Source organism: Cupressus sempervirens, chromosome 4 (assembly GCF_028749045.1).
Source record: "Cupressus sempervirens isolate cs-2001-9-10 chromosome 4, ASM2874904v1, whole genome shotgun sequence".
NCBI lineage: Eukaryota > Viridiplantae > Streptophyta > Pinopsida > Cupressales > Cupressaceae > Cupressus > Cupressus sempervirens.
The window spans coordinates 686,990,275-687,011,920 of NC_143121.1; positions in this window are offsets into that span (position 1 = coordinate 686,990,275).

The following is a 21,646-nucleotide window of genomic DNA, read 5'->3' on the forward strand; positions in this document are numbered from 1 at the left end:
CAACTTTCCTCCTTGTATTAGGATGTTCTCAGCCTTTATAGTTGTCTCATAAGCATTCAGTAATGTATCCCCTCCCATAGTTTGGATTATGGTGGCAATGTCACTATTGAAAGCTCTAAGGTAATGTAAGAAGGCATTACCAGGGGTAGGTTTCACTATAGTAGGTATCCTATCCCATGTCTTTTGAAATCTGTAATTAAAATCAGTCATACATTCATGGGGGGCTCTTTTTATTGTAGTCAGCTGTTCTAGTAGTGACAAATGGTCACTCTTATCCTCAAAATGTTTGCATAATCCTGCTCCTAGTCCATCCCAATCAGTTATGGAACCATGAGCTAAGCCTCTATACTGCTGTAATGCTTTTCCTTTTAAAGATGAGTCTAGAACTCTGATGGCAACATCATCTTCTATAATACCATGAATATTGCAGACATTCGCTACCTCTTGGATATGCTCTAGAGGGGAAATAGAAGTTTCACCAATAAAATTAGGTATACTTTTTAGTGCAGATACTGGTATATCATGTCTTTGGGCTAACAACAGAGGACTTCCACCATTAAAGGTGGCAAAAGCATGAACTCTTGGTTGTGCCATATAAACAAGTGTTCTATTGATGAGTGTTGATGGCAATCTAGGCTAAGTTCGAACAGTAGGGGGAGTAGAGACAGATCTTACAGGTATATCAACTGTTATTCTACCCCTAACTAGTGATAATGAAGTTCTAGTCCTTCTTCTCCTAGGATTTGAAAGAGAAAGCTCTTGATATTGAAATTTACCTCTAGAAGATGCCCTTGTTTTAGTCTTGGGCATGAATCACTGCAAACTTGGTCTAGAACTATACTTTTTGATGTTCAGAGTCACCAAGTACTTGAAGAATCAGCCTCTTAAAGGCTCAAAAACTGAAGTCAGCACTACTTCTTCAGCATTTGCCTCTAGAATTCTTTCTTCTTGACACCAGTAGACCTAAAATCTTCTGATATGAGTCCTACCGGGCATGCCAAAAATTGTTGTCACTTAGGTTTGTACCCTTGTCCAAGGCCTATGCACGAGGACAACCTAGTGAAACATGGAAACAACCTCCAAGCTGTGGGACTTGAACTGCGAGGTTGAGTCTCCGGAGAAGGCCGGCTTCCTCTTACTGTCAGGGCACACCTATCTATTCTCAGAAGGGAAAGGGAGAAAGAGAGCATTAAAGAAAATCTACCTAGTCTAATCTAAGGTGGTGATGCACCAAAACAGAGTGTTCAGACTCATTCTTTACCCAAATATGCACTATAAAACTAGGGTAACATTCAAGGTCATACATTCATTCAGACTTATATCAACCAACAGCCACATACAGATCAGGAGACCAACTGAATAACACCAGGAACAGAAGATTTCACTTGTATATTATTCAAAGGCCAAAGATAGATACAGTATGCAAACCACTGATCTCAACAATGCATCAACGAGAGGCAAAACGATACACATACACATTGATGGCTGAAAGAGATGATACAGGATGTTCATCTAGCTCAAAGACAAAGGGATTTTTACATTGCAAATCTGCAAGTAGCAGTAGAGAAATTAGGAAGAGTCGACCTTGAAAAAAGATCACAAAATTGCCTTTATAATTTGGGCATGACTGAGGATTTTTTGCATTACATTCAATTCTCACCTACTGGCATTAATTCCTCATCTGCAAAATCCAATCAAGAATCTGATATAGGCATGGCTCTAGGTACAGAAAATCTAATATTTCATTGAAAACAAGGGCACTGAAGGGGCAGGAATGGCGCCACAACATTCCCTGACATGGTAGATGGATCGACTAGATAGATGGAGTGTCCCTCTGCACCTGGTATTCATTCTAAGTTGGTGGCAATCGATTATGAAATCAGATCCACAACAAAAAAATAAATAAATGATTTCTATCCTTTCTAGTTCATGAAACAACAGGGTCAAAAAAGTCAACTAGGTCCACATACTGATTGGGCCACGTGGGGCAATCACTTTCCTCCCCTTTGCCACCCTGGCAGTCCTCTCCATGCGTTGACCACACCTTTATGTTTGACTAGGCACTATGTCACTATGGGCACCATGCCCTGAAGTTCCTAATAGCGACATAGCGCCCAACAGTTATTTCTATCCGCGGTGGTACCAAACTATGATTGCGATGCCCCAACCTGACTGTATCATTGACTTGGCAACTTAACTGTCAATCATAACTATGATGTTAACTATGCATCCCCCCTAGGCCCCAAGGACACATGGCAGAAGGGCTCCAACTCACTATGGCAAACCTCATGCAACTTCGACATAGCGCAATGGCACCTGCCCTTGATCTCTGCAGATCTGACGGCTCAAAACTCAACCCCTGACTGCGCTAGCCACATTGAAGATCTAGTGCCACCTCATGTCTGTGTTTTGACCTAGCATATGTGGCAGTCCTTCATTGGCCTGATGTAGCACCATTCTGGCGAATTCCGTAACACTTGGCCCCACTGACCTGCCACGTGGTACTAAGGCGCTATGTCGCTATGGGAAAATCGAGGCAACCTTCCCATAGCGAGATAGCGCCAAACTGCCATCTCACCCTTTGATGCAAACGTGGCATATTCTGAAATGCCACCGTGGTAGATGAGGTACCACCCTGACCAATCACGAGGCCACAATGTTAGATAGCTCATCCCACCTGTCCCGTCCTACGATCCCACCAAGCCTGAGAGTCCGTCATGGTCTGTTTTTCGTTTGGGCGCTATGTCGCCAACGAAAAACTCATTTATTTTTCCGATGGCACCATGACACCCCACCAGCATTTCTAAACTTTTCGGCTGCCTAACCTCTTCCTGCCGCAAAACTAGCCCGTTGTAGACTTGCTTGCTGTCACACCTCTCGGTCGGGCGCTATGTCGGTAACGACGATAAGGACCCATTTCCCGTTAGCGACATGGCACCCTCCAATGATACACGTCATCCTCTGGCCCGTCATCTTAACACTAGTCTCTGTCCCACGGACCCACCATGCCACGCGTCATAAGGGTGCCATGTCGCTATGGAGAATTGCGTTGGAAATTTCGATAGCGACATAGCGCCTAACCATTGATTTGCGCGGATCGGACGATGGGGAACATGTGGGTAAGAAAAAATAGACTTAGGGGACTTAGGAAATATTGCAAGGTTAGAAATATTTAATTTTTTCATATTTCCTGGGTGATTTTGAATATTATTTAAACTGGAGGGAGGGACCGTTGGGGAGGGCAGGCACTTCGAAATTTGAATTGTGGCGGGGGGCAAAATGTGGTAACAGTGTACTTGTTAGATATTACTTTTGATGGTATATTTATTGTGAGTTGTTACTTATTGATTGGATGTCATTTATTGTTGACAGCTAACTTTTGTTGATGAGTGTCAACTTTTTATTGGCCGTGTACTTATTGTTGAATGTTCTTATTATTGGTGATTTACTATTATTTATGATGATTGTTATCTATTGATTATTGTTCTTGGACATGTGGCCTTTCACTTAAGGTGAATACCTTTCATTAGCTTTATCTTTATTTTTGATTCTTGATTTATACTTAGTATCTAGATGTTGACTTGGTGTGTGATGTTTGTATTGGTATGAGTGTCCTATCAATTTTGATTTTCTCTTCTTCTTGAGTAGTTTGTGTTATCCTTGAGGTAGTATTGGCTTTTAGGATTCCTTGCCTAGGACTTTTTTATAATTTGATTGTGTGTGTGGATCATGCATTATCTCTCCTACATAGTGGGAGTGGGAGCCTGATTAGGTGACCATGTGGCTAGAAGGTAATTTATTCTTACAATTTTTGTCCCCATCAGATTTGTAGATGTTGGATGCTCATTGGTGCAATTATACCCTTTATTATTCTTATTCTTATCTTGCAGACTTCTAGTCATTTGATGTATCGATGTATCATGTATTTTGAGATCCTATGGGATATTGTATTGTATATTAATGTACTTGTATCTATTCTCACATACCCTATGATATGTGTAGTGGATGTTATTCATTTGACGTGTTCTCATTATATTAGTTGCATTCATTAATTTTCTTATAAGATGATGTATATAAAATAAAATTTCATTATAATTATATAATAATGTCTCATTCTAAGTTGAACAACATAAAATAACAAGAACATCACTTCTAATCAATGGTAAAAGAGACATTATTTATTTATATTGTATTAAGTTGCCAAATTGATATTAAACAAAACAGATTTGTATTAACTTCAACTGATCAAAAAGAAAGGAGGTAATGAAGGTTTACTTTCCTTCCCCCAAAAAAGGTGTATTTCTTTTCCACATTTATGTCTAATAAGTATTTAGAAATAAATAGTTGTTGACTTATTAAATTGGTTTTCAGTATCAAGTAAAATATGGATGATTTCAATTACAAAGAGAATATGAAAAAGTTAAAGAACCTTGACTGCTCACCATTATATGTCTTCTAGAATAGTCATTGTAACATCTCTAATACATTCTAAAGGTGATTGGTTTGGTTCAAAATGAATATGGGTAAAGTCAAATGACTAGGGGCCACTGTGTCATCTATCTAAAAAAATTGTATAATGACTTGATAGAACCATCACATAATTCTCAACAAGAATTCAAACTAGTCAATAATCGATACAATACATCTATAGAGATAAAATATCATATATAATGACCCTACACAAAAAGCTAAGTCATTCATGCAAAATTAGTTCAACAATATTCAACTAACAATATTTTATTATATTATGAACTTTATTACCTAATAGTGACTACAAAAAATAATTTATACTATGTACAAGCTCTTCTAGATCAAGTCACTACACACTCCAACTTAGAAAAAAATACTAATTTTACCACTATATGGAGCATGAAAGACAGAAATACAAGGTTTAATAGGTATATCAAAAAAAGGAAATACTATCACACCATGTTATTGTTCAATATTTTAAAATACATTATTTCAAAATTGTTAGATTGATATTCATAAGCTTTAGGTCATTGACAAAAGTAAGGCAATAAACCACAGTCCAAAAAGTTGTGCTTGAGAATGATGGGATACATTAAAAATTGATTCCATGTTTACAAGAATTTACCTATTCCAAATACAACACATCCAGAGAAACAAAGGTACTATAAAAAAGGTTGTCCACGTATGGAAAAATATTATTGTAATATTCATACAAACAAGCTTGTATATTTTTAGTTTCTTCATTACGAAAAAGTTACTACTGCTAATCAACTAATTATTTTTAAATCTCCCATAGATAAAAAGAATAAAAAGGGAAATAATAGAGATCTACTTTGTACTTTCAAAAAAAGATCTCTATATCCTTTACACTTAAATGTCAACTACAACTTTACAAAAATAAGAATTATAATTTTGTTAATTTTTATTTTAGTGTAGGTATAGTTTGACACAAGTTACAAAATCCTTTATTAGGGGATTAGAGCTCATTTTCTACATACACAGGTTTTGGGGAGAAAAATTTAGAATTGGAGCAAAAGAATTGTTGAAAGTTTCTAAGGGATTGGATTTGCATGCATTCATAGGTTGTCTTAGATTTTAGTTGTTGTTTTGAGGTAGGGTTTGAAAACTCAATATATGTTTTTATTGAAAGATTTTTTCACATCATGTCTTCCTAAGTGCTTGCATAATGCTTATTAATTTATTGTATTGATCATTTGATAAAGAATTATGTTGTAGATTTTGATAAATGAAAACATATTAATCAAGAAAATGTGACTGAGGAAATTTGTAGAAGAGTTTAGAAAATTATTATGACTTCTTTTCAAACCCTTTCTAATTCAATTATAGAAAACTAAAAGAAAATGAAAAATTGACCAACTAGGGTTTGAACTTTAGTTTTTTCATGTAATTATCACGAGTTTTCTAAATAAAGATAAATACTCATCTTATATCTAAAACTTATACATGCATATGAAAACAATTATATTAAATATAGAAAACTAAATATTTTATGGTCGCATAATTTGAGAGATCAGAGGCATGCAAAAATACTAATTGAATGTTTTTTTTTAAAATATAAAATTATAATTTAATTTTCAAATCTATTTATTTATAAAAATTGAAAAGTAAAAATTTGAAATTATTTACTAATTCCAGAATATTAAAAAAATTAATTTATATATATATAATATTGTTATAATTTATTAATTTTGAAAATTAAATTAATACTACTCATTTAGTTATAAAGTGGATGTTGGTATTAAAGAATCTTTAAGTTTAGTTAAACCATTAGTTGTGTATAAATGGTTTTACATTTATTAATGCAAGTGGAAAGTTAATAAATAAATAATTGCAAATTACTTATATTTTAAAAGAAGTTATAGTGGAGTTCACTATATAATCATCTATTTATGAATATTCAAATATTACGAGAGACACTGTAAATAGTTTAAGTATAATTATAATTTCAAGTTTCAGTTATCTCAAGTTACATTATGAATTAAAGGAAAAGTAAGTATTAATATTAGACATAAATAAAAGTTAAATTAATATTTTATAAATGAAATTGATATTAAGATTTAATCCAATAATATACATAAATATTATTAATTAAATCATTCATGTATTAAGATTATTTAAATTAATAGCATGATAATTACGCCGAGAGGTGTTCTATACAATCACAGCACAAATCCCCAACATAGGAATATGCTAGATTCTCCGTCAATAAAAAAGAAATGGGACCGGTTACACACTAATTTAATAAAAAATGATTTTACAAATGTATTTTCAATTTGCGTTTTTGTTTCGTTTCAATATTTCTTCTTCATTTTTCTTTTTCCAACCGATGGAATGCAAATTGATTGGCAATCTTGTAATAGTAGGAAGCCGTAAAGTCATTCCAAAACTTTAAATATGTTGGCTTTGTAGTATTAAAACATACACAAAGATATCCGACTTCTTCTTTGTTTTAAAAATTCTCTTGACTTCCTTCCTCGGATACGACATCCTTAACAACTGAAATTATACATATTTGCATGCCATAATCCACTGCTTCCTATGGAGAAAGAGAGAAGAAATTGTGATCGATCACACTCTTCAGATCACCAAGCATGGGTGCCTTAAAGCTTTCTCAATTCGTCACACATCGTGCTCAGATGATTTTCAGAGAAGCATCGGACAAAGGAGCTCTGAGGAAAGTAAATATGTGCACTCTTCATCTTGCTTGCATTTACATCACCACCAAACAACTCCACAAGATGAAGACAATGGAGGAATTAGTAGCATCTTTTTCAGAATCTCACACTATGCGCAAAAGTGAGATCTTTAAGGCAATGAAATTCATTCAACAGAATTCACCTGCGGCAGCATTTTCTATGGATTTATCAGTTGGATCTTCTTCTTCTTCGGCTGTTGAGGATAAAGAAATTGATAAATTTGTTGGTAGCGAGTCAATTATGGCTCATCTGGATCACCTTTCATAGCTTCTAAAATCTTTGAACTCGATGGACTATGAGATGGTTGAATGTGCAGAGAAAATGGCAGCCAAAGCGATTCAAAATTTAGGGTTTGTAATTTGAGAGCCCTGCAGTGCACTCAGGCGACCACTTTGCTATGGATTTTCTCGCATTTTGTTGAGAATAAAGAAGCGGCAGACATGAATCTGGTGGCTCATTACTCCATTGGAAAATACATGATCCATAGCGCTTTCAATGAAATGGCTCCGTATTTGCAATCTCTGTTCCCATAGTATTTCATTTTTGGAGATCGTTTGGAAAAGATATATGATTCTTTCGGCGGATCTCACCATTAGCAAGCCTGAAATGGAGAAAAATATGTTTATTTGGAGCAAAATTTGATTTCTGGAATCTTTTGGAGAAGCTTCATGGTTCTGATAGGCGGATCTCGCCATTAATGAAGCTTAAATTGATTTTTTTTGTATTTATTTGAGGTTTTTAAAATGTTATTATATTTTCAATTTTTTTTCTATGTATCTTTGCTTAATTCTTTGTTTAGCGTTTGAATTCTTAAAGAGTATAATGGTAGAAATATTTTCATCATGGATAATACTAAATTAAAATGCTCTCATAGTTGGACCAAGACATGCCTTGAATCCTCTACACGTTTGTCAGAGAAAATTTTTAATTCATTTCTTGGAGATTTAAGTCTCTACGTGGCTAGCTATTAGAAACTATAAATTTGATCAAAAAAAGTTTTTAAAAAAAATAAATTTTATTATATTTATTATATTTGATAAGAAGTCATTTCATGCACAAGATCTCAACTTCCACATGAACAAAAGTTTCTAGAAAAATTATAGTCAAATAAATCTTTAGGAAAGAGAAAATAGTAGTTAATGGAGGATAAGACTCAATATAAGAAAATAGTTGTCAATAAAAGATAAGACTCTACATAAGTTAAGAGGATCAAAAATAATATTTTTTAAAAAGAAATTAAATGAATAGGAAAGGTAGAAATTATACACACCATAGAAGGGAAAATATTAGCCAACTCACACACTTAATAGCAACCAGTGGCTAACTAGCCGACTGGATTAATTATATTTAAAAAATTAAATTAAATGAAAGAAAGGAAAAGCATGGCAATGCAATTTTTAAATTAATTAAAAAATAATTAAAGCGGTGAATCCAGTTGGCTAGATAGATGCTTCCCTTTATAGCATAGGTATTTGTCACTTATCTACTTGCCCTAGGCAATATTATTGCATTCACTTGCAACAACTAATGAACTATTTGCACCAATCAAAAAACTTTTTTATTTTTCTCAATAATAAAATTATTTATTTGACATATGATTGAATGAAACAAATTTGTGTTTTATAGACAGTTTATCTTAGTATGAATAATTCATATTGAGGCTTCTCTCTAACTCATATTTTAACCCTAAACCTAACCTTAACCCTTTGTCTATGGCTATCTCTAACCCTAACCCTAACTCCAATCCTAACCTTAACCATAACTCTAATCGTAACACTAACCCAATTCCTAACCCTAATCCTAACCATAATCCTACCCCTAACTCTAACTATAAATCTAACTCTACCATAATTATACTCTAATCCTAACCCTAATCCTTAGTTTAACCTTCACTAAAACTATAACCTAACCCTAACTCTAACCTTAACCCTGACTCAAAACTCTAACTCTAACCTCCTAGATATAACTGTAAACACAACATTAATTGTAACTCTAACCATGGTCCTACTTTATCCCCTAACCCTAACCCTAACCATAATTCTAATGCTTTGTCTACCCCTAACTCAAACTATAACCCTAATTGTAACTTAAATTCTAACCTAACTTATATTCTAACACTAAACCTAACCCTGACCCTTACCCTTACCCTAACCCTAACCCAAACCCTAATCCTAACCCTTTATTTACCCCTATCTCTAACCCTAACCTTAAGCCTAACCCTAGCTCTACTCTTAACCTAACCGTAACTATAATCCTAACACTAACCCTAACCTTAACCCTACCACTACCCTAACTCTAACCCTGAATATAACTCTAACTCTAAAGAAGAATATTCATTTTATACTCATTTTAAGTGTAATCATTACCTCAATAACATTTACTAGCCCTTCGTTGTACACTATTCATGCTAAGCATAATTAACATTAATCAATGGTCTATTTATAAACCTAACTGATAAAATTCTAAAACTACTTAAGGAACATTGTAATCCTTATGTTACTCCATTATGCTAAGAGGCCTATCTAATGAGAACAAGATTCCCTCATAAATGTAACACTAATATAACTCTAACCATAGTCCTACTTTATCCCCTAACCCTAACACTAACCATAATTCTAATGCTTTGTCTCCTCCTAACTCAAACTATAACCCTAATTATAACTTAGACTCTAACCCTAACTTATATTGTAATGCTAAACCTAACCCTGACCCTAACCCTAACCCTTTCTCTACCCCTATCTCTAACCCTAACTATGATCCTAATCTTAACCCTAACCCTAACCCTAACTGTAACCCTCATCCTAACCATTTCTTTACCCCTATCTCTAACCCTAACCCTAACCCTAACCCTAACCCTAACCTTAACCCTACCCCTACGCCTAACTCTAACCCTAAATCTAACTCTACCATAATTAGACTCTAACCCTAGCCCTAACCGTCATCCTAGCCTTAACCCTAACCCTAACCCTAACCTTGATCCTAACCATTTCTTTACCCCTATTTCTAATCCTAACCCTAATCCTAACCTAACCTTAACTCTAATCCTAACACTAACCCTAACCTTAACCCTACCCCTACCCCTAACTCTAACCATAATTCTAACTCTAACTCTAAATCTAACTCTACCATAATTAGACTCTAACCCTAGCCCTAACCCTAAATTTAATGTTGACCAAAACCCTACCCTTGGCCTTAACTCTAACCTTAACCCTGACTCAAACTTGTACCCTAACCTTAACCCTGATGTAGCTCTATATATAACCCTACCCCTAACTATAACTGTTAATCTAACTCTACCATAATTGGACTTTAATATTATACCCAACTCTATATATAAATGTAACCCTAACAATAACCTTATGCCTAACCCTTTCTCTAACTCCAACACTAAACCTAACTATAAGTGTAACCCTACCCCTACCTCTAATTGTAGCCTTAAATCTTACTCTACCGTAATTAGACTTCAACCCTAATTGTAATGGTAACCCTAACTCTAACCTTAACCATGACTCAAAACTCTAATCCTAACCCTAACTGAAACCCTGACTCAAACTCAAACCCTAAATCTAACCCTAATCCTAACCATAATTCCTATGCTCTATCTACCCCTAACTCAAACTATAACCCTAACCAAGCTAACTTATATTTTAACCCTAAACCTAACCCTAACCCTTTCTCTATGACTATCTCTAACCCTAACCCTAACTCCAATCCTAACCTTAGCCATAACTCTAATCCTAACACTAACCCTATTCATAACCCTAATCCTAACCATAATCCTAACCCTAACCCTAAATCTAACCCTAACGCCAACTCTATCTCCAACTTTAACTCTAACTTGATCCCTAACTCTACCTCTAATTCTAACCTTAACCCCAACCCTAACCCTAGCCTCAATTCTAGCCCCAATTCTAACCATAACACTAATACTAAAACTAACACTAATTATAATCCTAACCGTAATGCTAACCCTAACTCTAACCATAACCCTTGTGCTAACCCTAAACCTAGCCCTAATTCTAACCCTAACTCTAACTCTAACTCTTTGTTCTAATTCTAATTTTAACTCTAACTCTAGCTCAAATCCTACCTCTAAATCTAACCCTAACCCTAACCCTAACTCTAACTCAATTTGTAACCCTAATTATATTTGTAACCTTAATTCTAACCCTAACCCTAACCCTAATCCTAACTCTAACTCTAATTGTAACTCTGATTCTACCCCTAATCTTAACCCTAACCTATATAACCCTAACTATAACCCTAATTATAACCCTAACCCCAATTCTAGCTCTAACCCTAACCTAGTTCTAACCCTAACTATAACTCTAATCCTAACTCTAGCCCTAACTATAACTCTAACTCTAATTGTTACCCTAACCCTAACCCTAACCCTAATTCTAACCCTAACTCTAACTCTAATGCTAATTCTAATCCTAACCTTGATTCTTACCCTAAATCTAACTCTAACTCTAACTCTATCTCTAATTCTAACCCTACCCCTAATTCTAACCCTAAGTATAACTCTAACTCTAACTCTAACTCTTTTTATAACACTAACCCTAACATTAACCCTAACACTAACTTTGACTATAAACCAATCACTAATCCTAACCCTAACACTATATATAACTCTAACTCTAACCCTAACCCTAATTCTAATCCTAATACGAACCCTAACTCTTACCCTAACCCTAAATCTAATCAGGTAACTTTAACCCTAACCCTAATCTAACCCTAAGCCCAACTCTAACTCTAACTTTAACTCTAACATGAACCCTAACTCTAACTCTAATTCTAATGATAACCCTAACCCTAACCCTAATTCTATCCCCAATTCTAATCCTAACTCTAATTCTAACTCTAACTCTTACACTAAGACTAACACTAACACTAACACTAACACTAACACTAACACTAACACTAACACTAACACTAACACTAACACTAACACTAACACTAACACTAACACTAACACTAACACTACCTCTAATTTTAACTCTAACTCTAATTGTAACCCTAACCCTAATGCTAACCCTAACCATAATCCTAACACTAATTCTAATCCTAACATTAATTCTAACCCTAAATATAACCCTAACTCTAACTCTAACCCTAACCCTAACTCTTATTCTAACTCTAACACTAACCCTAACTGTATTTGTAACCCTACTTCTAACCCTCACCCTAATTCTTACGCTTACCCTAACCCTAACTCTAACTCTAATCCTAAATATATTTGTAACCCTAATTCGAACCCTAACCCTAATCCCAACTCCAACTCTAACTCTAATTCTAAACCTAACACTAACGCTAACTCTAACCCTAACTATAACTCTAACCTTGATGCTAACTCTAGCTCTAATTGTAAACCTAACCCTAACAAGAACCCTAACTCTAATTCAAACCCTATCCCTCACCCTAATTTTCATCCTAATGCTAACCCTAACTCTAACTCTAACCCTAACCCTAACCTTAACGCTAACCGTAACCTTAATTCTAACCTTAACCCTGACCTTAACTCTAACTCTAACCCTAATCCTAACCTTAACACTAACCTTAACCATAAACATTAATCTGTACCTAACTCTAACCCAAAATCTAACTCTACCATAATTGGACTCTAACCATAACCCTAACCCTAACTTTAATCCTGGCTCAAAACCTAACCCTAACCATAACTGTAGAACCTTAACCCTTACTTAAACCCTAACACTAACCCTAACCCTAGCCCTACTATAACACTAACCCTAACCATAACCATAACTCTAAGCCTAACCTTAACCATGAGTATAACTCTAACCCTAAACTTAACCATAAACATAACTCTATCCCTAACTCTAACCCTAAATCTAATTCTACCATAATTAGACTCTAACCCTAACCCTAACCCTAACCCTAACTTTAATCATAACTAAAACCCTAACCCTAATCCTAACTCTAACCTTAATCCTGACTCAAACCCTAACCCTATCCCTACAATTACCCTAACCTGAGCCCTATAATAACCCTAACCCTAACCCTAACCATAACTCTAACCCTAACCTTAACTATGAGCATAATTCTAACCCTTAACTCTAACCCTAAATCTAACTCTATCATAAATGGACTTTAACCCTAACTCTAACCCTAACTTTAATCTTGACTCAAACCCTAACCTTGACTTTAACCTTAACCCTAACTCAAACCCTAACCCTGGCCTTACTATAACCCTAACCCTAACCATAACCATAACTCTAACCCTAACCTTAACCATGACCATAACTCTAACCCTAACCTTAACCATAAACATAACTCTAATCCAAACCTTAACCATAACTCTAACAATAACCATAACCATAACTCTAGCCCTAACCTTAACCATAACTCAAACCCTAACCCTAACTCCAACCCTAACCCTAAGGCTAATCGTGACCCTTATTCTATCCCTAAGGTTAACATTAACTGTAATGGTAACTTTGTCCCTAGCCATATATCTATGTTTGACTATAACATTTTACATTACAATATGCCAAAAATAAAATTACTTTTTTTAAATCTAAATTAAACTCCATAAATTAAATTAAAAAAATGTTTTCAAGCATAATCTTATAGTAACTTTACACAACTCTAATTAAAATTAATTAACAATTTTATAATAACCTTATCAAAATATAAATAAAAAGTAAATGTTTTTCCTATTGCGCTGCGAATGCCACTAGCTTATATATACCTATATATATTACGCCGAGAGTAATCATTCTCGAGGTGCCTATTTTAATTTAATCCCAAGGTTATTTTAATCACAATTGGGATTAATGAAAATAAAAATAGGAGCCTCGAGAATGATTACTCTCGGTGTAATATATATATATATATATATATATATATATATATATATATATATATATAAGCTAGTATTGCATGATTGATAACCTTTATCCAATCGTGAAATGACTATGAAATGAAAACTTGAATTTGATGCAAATTATATTTTATGAAATTATACATATTAAAAGGACTAAATAACTACACTTGTTTTAAATGCATCTCGAGATGTCATGGTTTATTTTGTGGTGGGTTTGGGGGAAACCTAGTAGTTTGACCAGACAGACATGTTTACTAGAGGCTTGGGAAGTGGTTATTTTTGTGATTCTTTTATGTGACATTGTTTTTTCATGTTTATTTTATTCCCAACATATGTAATATATCCACGTGTTTGTGTGATGCGATCAAATTCTTTTTTGTAAACTCGTGTATTATGATTTTCTTGGTGTAACCTATGAGGTTTTTGATCCATTATCTATTGGTGCTTTCTAGTTGCTTGTATAGGACTAAGGTGAATATTGTGATTTATCTATTGGTGTTTTCTATGCTTCTTGTATAGGACTAAATTAAATATTGTGAATTATCTACTAGTGCTTTCCAATTGCTTGTATAGGACTGAGGTGAATATTGTGATTTTATGAGATATACTTCAATGAGATTAGGGTAGGTTATCTATGTTTATGTTGGGAAGTGGCTTGCAATGGAGGTCATAGCCCTAAGGAGGTTTCTTGGGTAACCCATTGTAAGTTCTATTAATAAGTGATAACATTTCATTAAATGGGTTCAAATGAATTAACAAGAGCTAGTGTTTTACTTCGCCCATGCCTTGAGTGCCAGTATAGGCTAGGATGCAAGTAGAGAGGATGATTGGTTGTGATATTGCCTCATTAATATGGCTTGTTTATAAGAGAGGATATTGATGCCACATAGAGTCACTAGGAGGTTAGAGTCTAGAGAGGCTACTAGGGTAACCTTAGAGTTGGCTCGTGTGATGAGACTTGCACAAATGCATAAATTAGGTTTCCTACATGTCTTTTTTACCTTTGGGATCAGATATTACTTCTATACTCGATACTTTTGAGATAGATTGTTGTCAAGATTTCCTTGACTTGGATTCTTATTATTACTTTTGGATTGTTATCCATTTGGGACTTGATATTATCTCCTCAACACAAAGGGTGTGTGCCATTTAGGTTCCATGAGGTCGAGTGATAGTGTGGTTGTTCCATGAGGTCAAGTGATACCATTGAGATCAGATAGCTGGATGTACTTGTGTGGTTGTTCTATTGTTTTGATATTGTGATTTTGTTCTATGGTCATATTCTAGTATATATTGTATTAAATAATTATTTGAGATCGTATGGGATGTTGTATCTTATCATAATGTATATTCTCTTAGCTTTTCATACCTTGTGACTTGTATAGAGGATGATTATGCGTTCTGGTTATGCCATGCAAAATCTTATATACTTGTATATTCTTTTAGGTGTATTTTTGTACATGTGGTTATTCTATTACATGGACTTTCTTTTCTTATAAGATTTAATCTTGATAAAACTTATGTATGTGATTCAACATCATGGAAATCTTGAGAGCTGTAACTATTATTGTATTACTTTCTATGTGTGTGAGTTATTGCTTCCGCTATGTTATCTCTTGTTATTAATATTTTAAAAAAAATGTTTAGCAAACTTAACATTATAGATTAATTAATTTTCGGTTCCCTAGCAGGGTGTTACATATAATATCAACATAGATGAATTGTGAATATTTTGTCAAATTATAATTAGAAATAGCATTAAGCAATCACATAGTTTGCATCACTGAGCTTCAATGGAAGCATACGAAAGGCCACAATTTCAGAATATGGTAGTATAGAATGTCTACATGATTTACTCATGTTCTTTGATGTTCTATGACATTTGGTATGAGTTTTGGATTAATAATTTGAATACAATTTTTAATTATAGAAACAAAGTACACAAAAAAGACTAGATAATTTGACTAAGGTATTGAATTTTCAAGAAAACGTAACAACTTAGTAATGTAGTGACAAAATAGAAGATGTTTACCATCACGTAGAATATTGTGATAAAAAGTTTTGGAAATTTGTTACTAATGTTATTATTCAAGTTGACTAGACATATTTAAGGAAATGAGTATAGAAGAAGATCTTTTTATGGTTATAGAAGAGAAGAGGTTATATGGCCAAGTGAAAAATCCAATGGGGATGATACCCACAATATGATGCAATAATAAAAAATAACTTGTAAGAGGTTTTGACCTTATCAGGAATCTATTATATACATTTACTATATCATCTACAATATTTAATGTGGGGGCATTCTTTTTGTTCACATATTGGATACACACTATGATTATTTTATATTTGGATTCCCTAATTTACAAATAAGAGCCTATAGGGCCTAATTTCTACATATTTGGATCCCTTATATGACTAAATTAAAAATTTGTAAGGTCTGATCCCTATACTTTTGGATCATGTTTTGTATTATTAATAGTCCTTGAGGCTTGAACCCAAAATTTACATTTTCTTAAGTTCCCTAAGGACATGTACATCTTTTGTTGAGATAATGGGTGTTGTACACATTGCATAGTATTGTTATATTTTACTATTTTATTTTATTATGTAATGTTGTACCTAGATGGATGTGCAACATGTAAAGATTCCCATAAAATATTCTTGATGAGTTGTATTGTAACATTGTGAAAATATTTCATGTAATTATTTAATATTGGGGAAAAGAATTAAATGCCCAATATTAAATGTGGGGTCAGTGGATTAGGTAGCACATGGTTTATGTAATACCACTTGGTGGTTTTGTGGGACTTGCTACTATATAAGCAGCCACAAGGGTAGTTGTTGTAGAGTAAGAGAGAGACAAGAAGAAGACAAAAGGCAAGAGTTGAGTGGGACAAGGCTTGATAGGTTAGCCAAGGGAGCATTTGTGAAGGTTGGAAGCATGGCATGGGATGTGTGGATTCATGCTTGTTCACATAGTTTGCTCGGTTGTGGCTATGGCCATGAAGGCTTCCATGGTTGTATGGCAATGGTATTTTTGTTGAATAATACATGATGATGGATGCTTTTGGAGGTTGGATTTTTCCCTCAATGAGGGTTTCCCATGGTATATCTTGTATCACAATTTTGTGGGTATGTTGGTTATTCTCTTGCATGTGAATTTTAATTTCGTGTTTATTTTGGATCTATTATGAGTTATGTGGAAACAGTTATATTCTTTATTGCCAAGTTTCCTTACAAGTGGTATCAGAGCTATGGTTTTATTATTATTACCCTAGATTGAATCCATGGGAATGCATGAGAGGATAAAAGAAAGGGCAAGATATATGAATGATTTATTGTAGATATGAGGGTTTTGGGTTTGCTATTATGATGGGATGTTAAAAGATTTGGGCATGTGAAATTGTTGGACAAAAATATTTTTTCGGATGTTTCATTTAAAATGAGGGTTTTGGGGGGTAGCTTGCAGAAATGACCTCCTGGGTAAAAACAGACCTCACCATTGGATCCGGGTCGACATTTCCATAAATTTTGATATATAATATGCCCTAGTTTGGCCATGTTTGGAGGAAATGAAAGAGTTTTTTGGTTTTAGCCCATGATGGCCGTCAAATTTAATCCCGTCGGAATTTTCGTCACTGAAAAAATAAAAAAATGAAAAATTGTACTGAAAATGGTAAAAAGACTGTCATAGTAAAATGGCCATAACTTTCTCTCAGAATATAAAATTTTAGAGTTCTTAGAGGTGTTGGAAAGCTAATTCAGAGCACTACAACATGGCATAGGTTTGGTTCTATAATTTTGAGATTTTGTCAGGTTTTAAGAGTCCTAAATTCAGATATTATTTATTTTTGAGCACGGATTAGGGCATAACTTGGGCATACAGAGTCAGATTTTGGACTTTGAGTAGTCAACGGAAAGCTCTTGGAGAGCTCTACACATTGGTTCTGATTTGGTGCAGGTTTGGCATCATTTATTTAGTGATATATTGATCTGAACAGTGTGAGTTAATGGCATTGGAGATTTAAGTTTTGATGTCATTGTATACTCAGTTCATATTTTAGATTGGTCTCATGATGATATGGTTATCAATGTTTGGTTTGGATATGCATGATGACTTGTTGGGTCTACAAGTTGTGCAGTGTTGTAAGCGGTCTATACTTACAGGTTGCATTTATAGCTTGGTTATGGGTTGTCTTTGCCCATTGATCTTTCATTATTGATGCATATTCAGATTGGTGGCTTGGATTTGGGTTGTCTATGCCCTAAGTCACATGATTTTATCTTCATGTAGAAGGGATGAGATGTTGTTACCAGGTACAGTCATGGTGAAGGATTATGGTTGACTATGCTGACAGGTTAGACATATTGAGACCCAGATGCTCGGTTCATGGATGTGATCATGGTGTCATGGATTTTGGCATGACATGATTGGTTATACAGGTACATCCTTGATGTTCATTAGCTTGGATTTCTGATTCAGTTATGGTGGTATATCTTCTTGGTTGAGGATCATGGTTATTTAGTTTCTTTTGAGGAGCTGATGATGTGCACTTTGAGTTCTTTGATGGTTTGATGCCTTGGTTGATTCTCATGGTTAGAGGATGGTATTTTCATCATTATGTCATGGATAGCTTGGATACATGGTTTAGTGGGAGCTTGTGATAGTGATGAGGTGACAGTGCCGGATTAGTTCCTGGTTTGGTTTATATCTTCTTGGTTTGGAGAGGATGGATTTTATGATGCCATAGGTGACTTGGTACCACGGTTGAGTGGGAGTTTTGTTAGCATTGATATATTTATTGAGTGTTTGCAGATGTTGGAGGTTTGTCTTAGATCCTGTTGCTGCAGAAGCATCTTTGACATTTGCATGGTGCACTTGTTATCTTCATGGTGTGTGAAGATGGTTAGATCTTGAGGACTCATGGAGTTCTTGGTTATCTTCATGGTGTGTGGAGATGGTTCTTCATGGTATGTGGAGATGGTTTTCTTCATGGTGTGTGGAGATGGTTGCATCTTGAGGACTCACAGGGTTCTTGGCAAAGGTGTGGTTTATGCTTTTATTTGGCATGTTATCCTTGGTATGAGGATGGTTTCATTATTATGTCATGGTATACTCTTGATACGCGTTTAGAGTCGTGACATGTTATGGTGTGTTCATATGGAGCATGTTATCTCTTTAGTTGAGATGGTAAGATCATGTTGTCATGTTTATGTTCCTGAGGCCATGGTTGGAACTTTGACATTGATCTTGGTTTAGTTTCTTGGTATTGAGTACACTGATCATAAGCTGGATACTTCATGATATTGCTATGTTGCATTTGGAGTTGGCATGGATTGATTGGTTACAGGTGCTCATGGATACTTAGAGACGGTGGTGACGCTGATTTCTTTTGGATTAGAGAAGTATTTGTTGGGATGGTTGATGGTTTCAACAGGAAGTCCGAGGGGCAGTCACCTGATATGGACTTGAGAGGAGATTGTTCTTAGACGAGTCTTGGTTGGAGACTTGGGTATCTTGATGAGCATTCTCATTCCCCACTCTTGGTCTACTTGGCGATTTGCTACTTGAGAGGTATAGCCCATTGTTTTTCTCAGTTGCATTATATTTATGCTTGTCTTTCATGGATATGGATCTTGAGCTATGGTACATGAGTTAGTTCTAGAGGGTTCATTTGAGAGATGGTTTAGCATTGGTTATCTCCATGTGCATATGTTGTTATGCTGGTTGAGTTTGGGAGATGGTTTTATATTGGGCATATTCCTTGATTTAGGAATGGTTTATTGAGTTTGATCTTCTTGTGAGAGGCTTACATCCATGATTAGTTATATGGTATGGTTTGGGTGTTGTTGAGGCTTCTTGTTGGGGTTTTATGGAGGAGATCATACTTGCACAGTTTACATCTAGAGGTGTGTGTAGAAGGACATGATATAGGTTATGATTTGCATGGTTTCTCTAATCTTGGTTATCTTCTTGGATGTTCAATTTTGCCTACATTGGATTTGAGATTGGTTAGAGATTGTGATCATTGGGTTGTGCTCATGTATGTCATGTGAGAGATGACATGGTTATTCCTTTATCTCTTTCCTCTATTGGTTGTGGTGAACTTGGGAGAGCATTGGAGACTTGTTATGAGAGTTATTCTTGCAGGATATTAGTTTATGTATTGTGGATGTCCTTGATACTGCATGGATTCACTTCTTTGAGATGTTGTGAGTGGATTGGTTATAGATTTGACATTATCTTTTGCAGTGGGAGCTTCTTGGTATATATGTGGCAGGTATTGTTCTTGAGGATTGTGATTGCAAGTTATAGATTGGATATGTTAGTGATATGAGATTCACTTGTTATACCTTTGAGGTATGGATAGTTGGATGGGTTTGGCACTTGCTGTGGGTGCTATTTCAGCTATGGATATTTTGACAACTACGGATACATGTGATTACCTTTGGATCAGGTTATTTGTGCTTGGAATTTCAGTTGGTACAAGATTTTATGATCTTCTAATGTGATAGGTTGGGTGGTTTTCTCTTTGGATGGCTTCTATGTATGTCCAGTGGGAGTGGCATAATAGGAGGTGAGATCATTCATGTTTGAGATGCTGGATACTTTGATTTTGTTGTAGGTACCAGGATGGAGCACTTGGTGTATTTTGATCCATGATGGTGGATGTGCTAGGAGGGATTGTTCCCTTGTTCATTTATGTGGCTACGGATTGACCCTATGCAATGTATACAACAAGTGGGAGATTGTTGAGATAATGGGTGTTGCACACATTGCATAATATTGTTATATTTTATTATTTTATTTTATTATGTAATGTTGTACCTAGATGGACGTGCAACATGTAAAGATTCCCATAGAATATTCTTGATGAGTTGTATTGTAACATTGTGAAAATATTTCATGTAATTATTTAATATTGGGGAAAAGAATTAAATGCCCAATATTAAATGTGGGATCAGTGGGTTAGGTAGCACATGGTTTTAGCACATGGTTTATGTAATACCACTTGGTGGTTTTCTGGGACTTGCTACTATATAAGCAGCCACAAGGGTAGTTGTTGTAGAGTGAGAGAGAGACAAGAAGAAGACAAAAGGCAAGAGTCGAGTGCGACAAGGCTTGACAGGTTAGCCAAGGGAGCATTTGTAAAAGTTGGAACCATGGCATGGGATGTGTGGATTCATGCTTGTTCACATAGTTTGCTCGGTTGTGGCTATGGCCATGAAGGCTTCCATGGTTGTATGGCAATGGTATTTTTGTTGAATAATACATGATGATGGATGCTTTTGGAGGCTGGGTTTTTCCCTCAATGAGGGTTTCCCAGGGTATATCTTGTATCACAATTTTGTGGGTATGTTGGCTATTCTCTTGCATGTGGATTTTAATTCCGTGTTTATTTTAGATCTATTATGGGTTATGTGGAAACGGTTATATTCTTTATTGCCAAGTTTCCTTACATCCTTAAGCTTAGATTTTATTTTTTATTTACCTCATTGTGGACACCAATCTCTAAGATAAAATATTTGATGGGTTGACTAGCATGCCACACATACTTTCTAGACTATTGATTCCATATTTTTTTATATCATCTCTCACTATGATTTG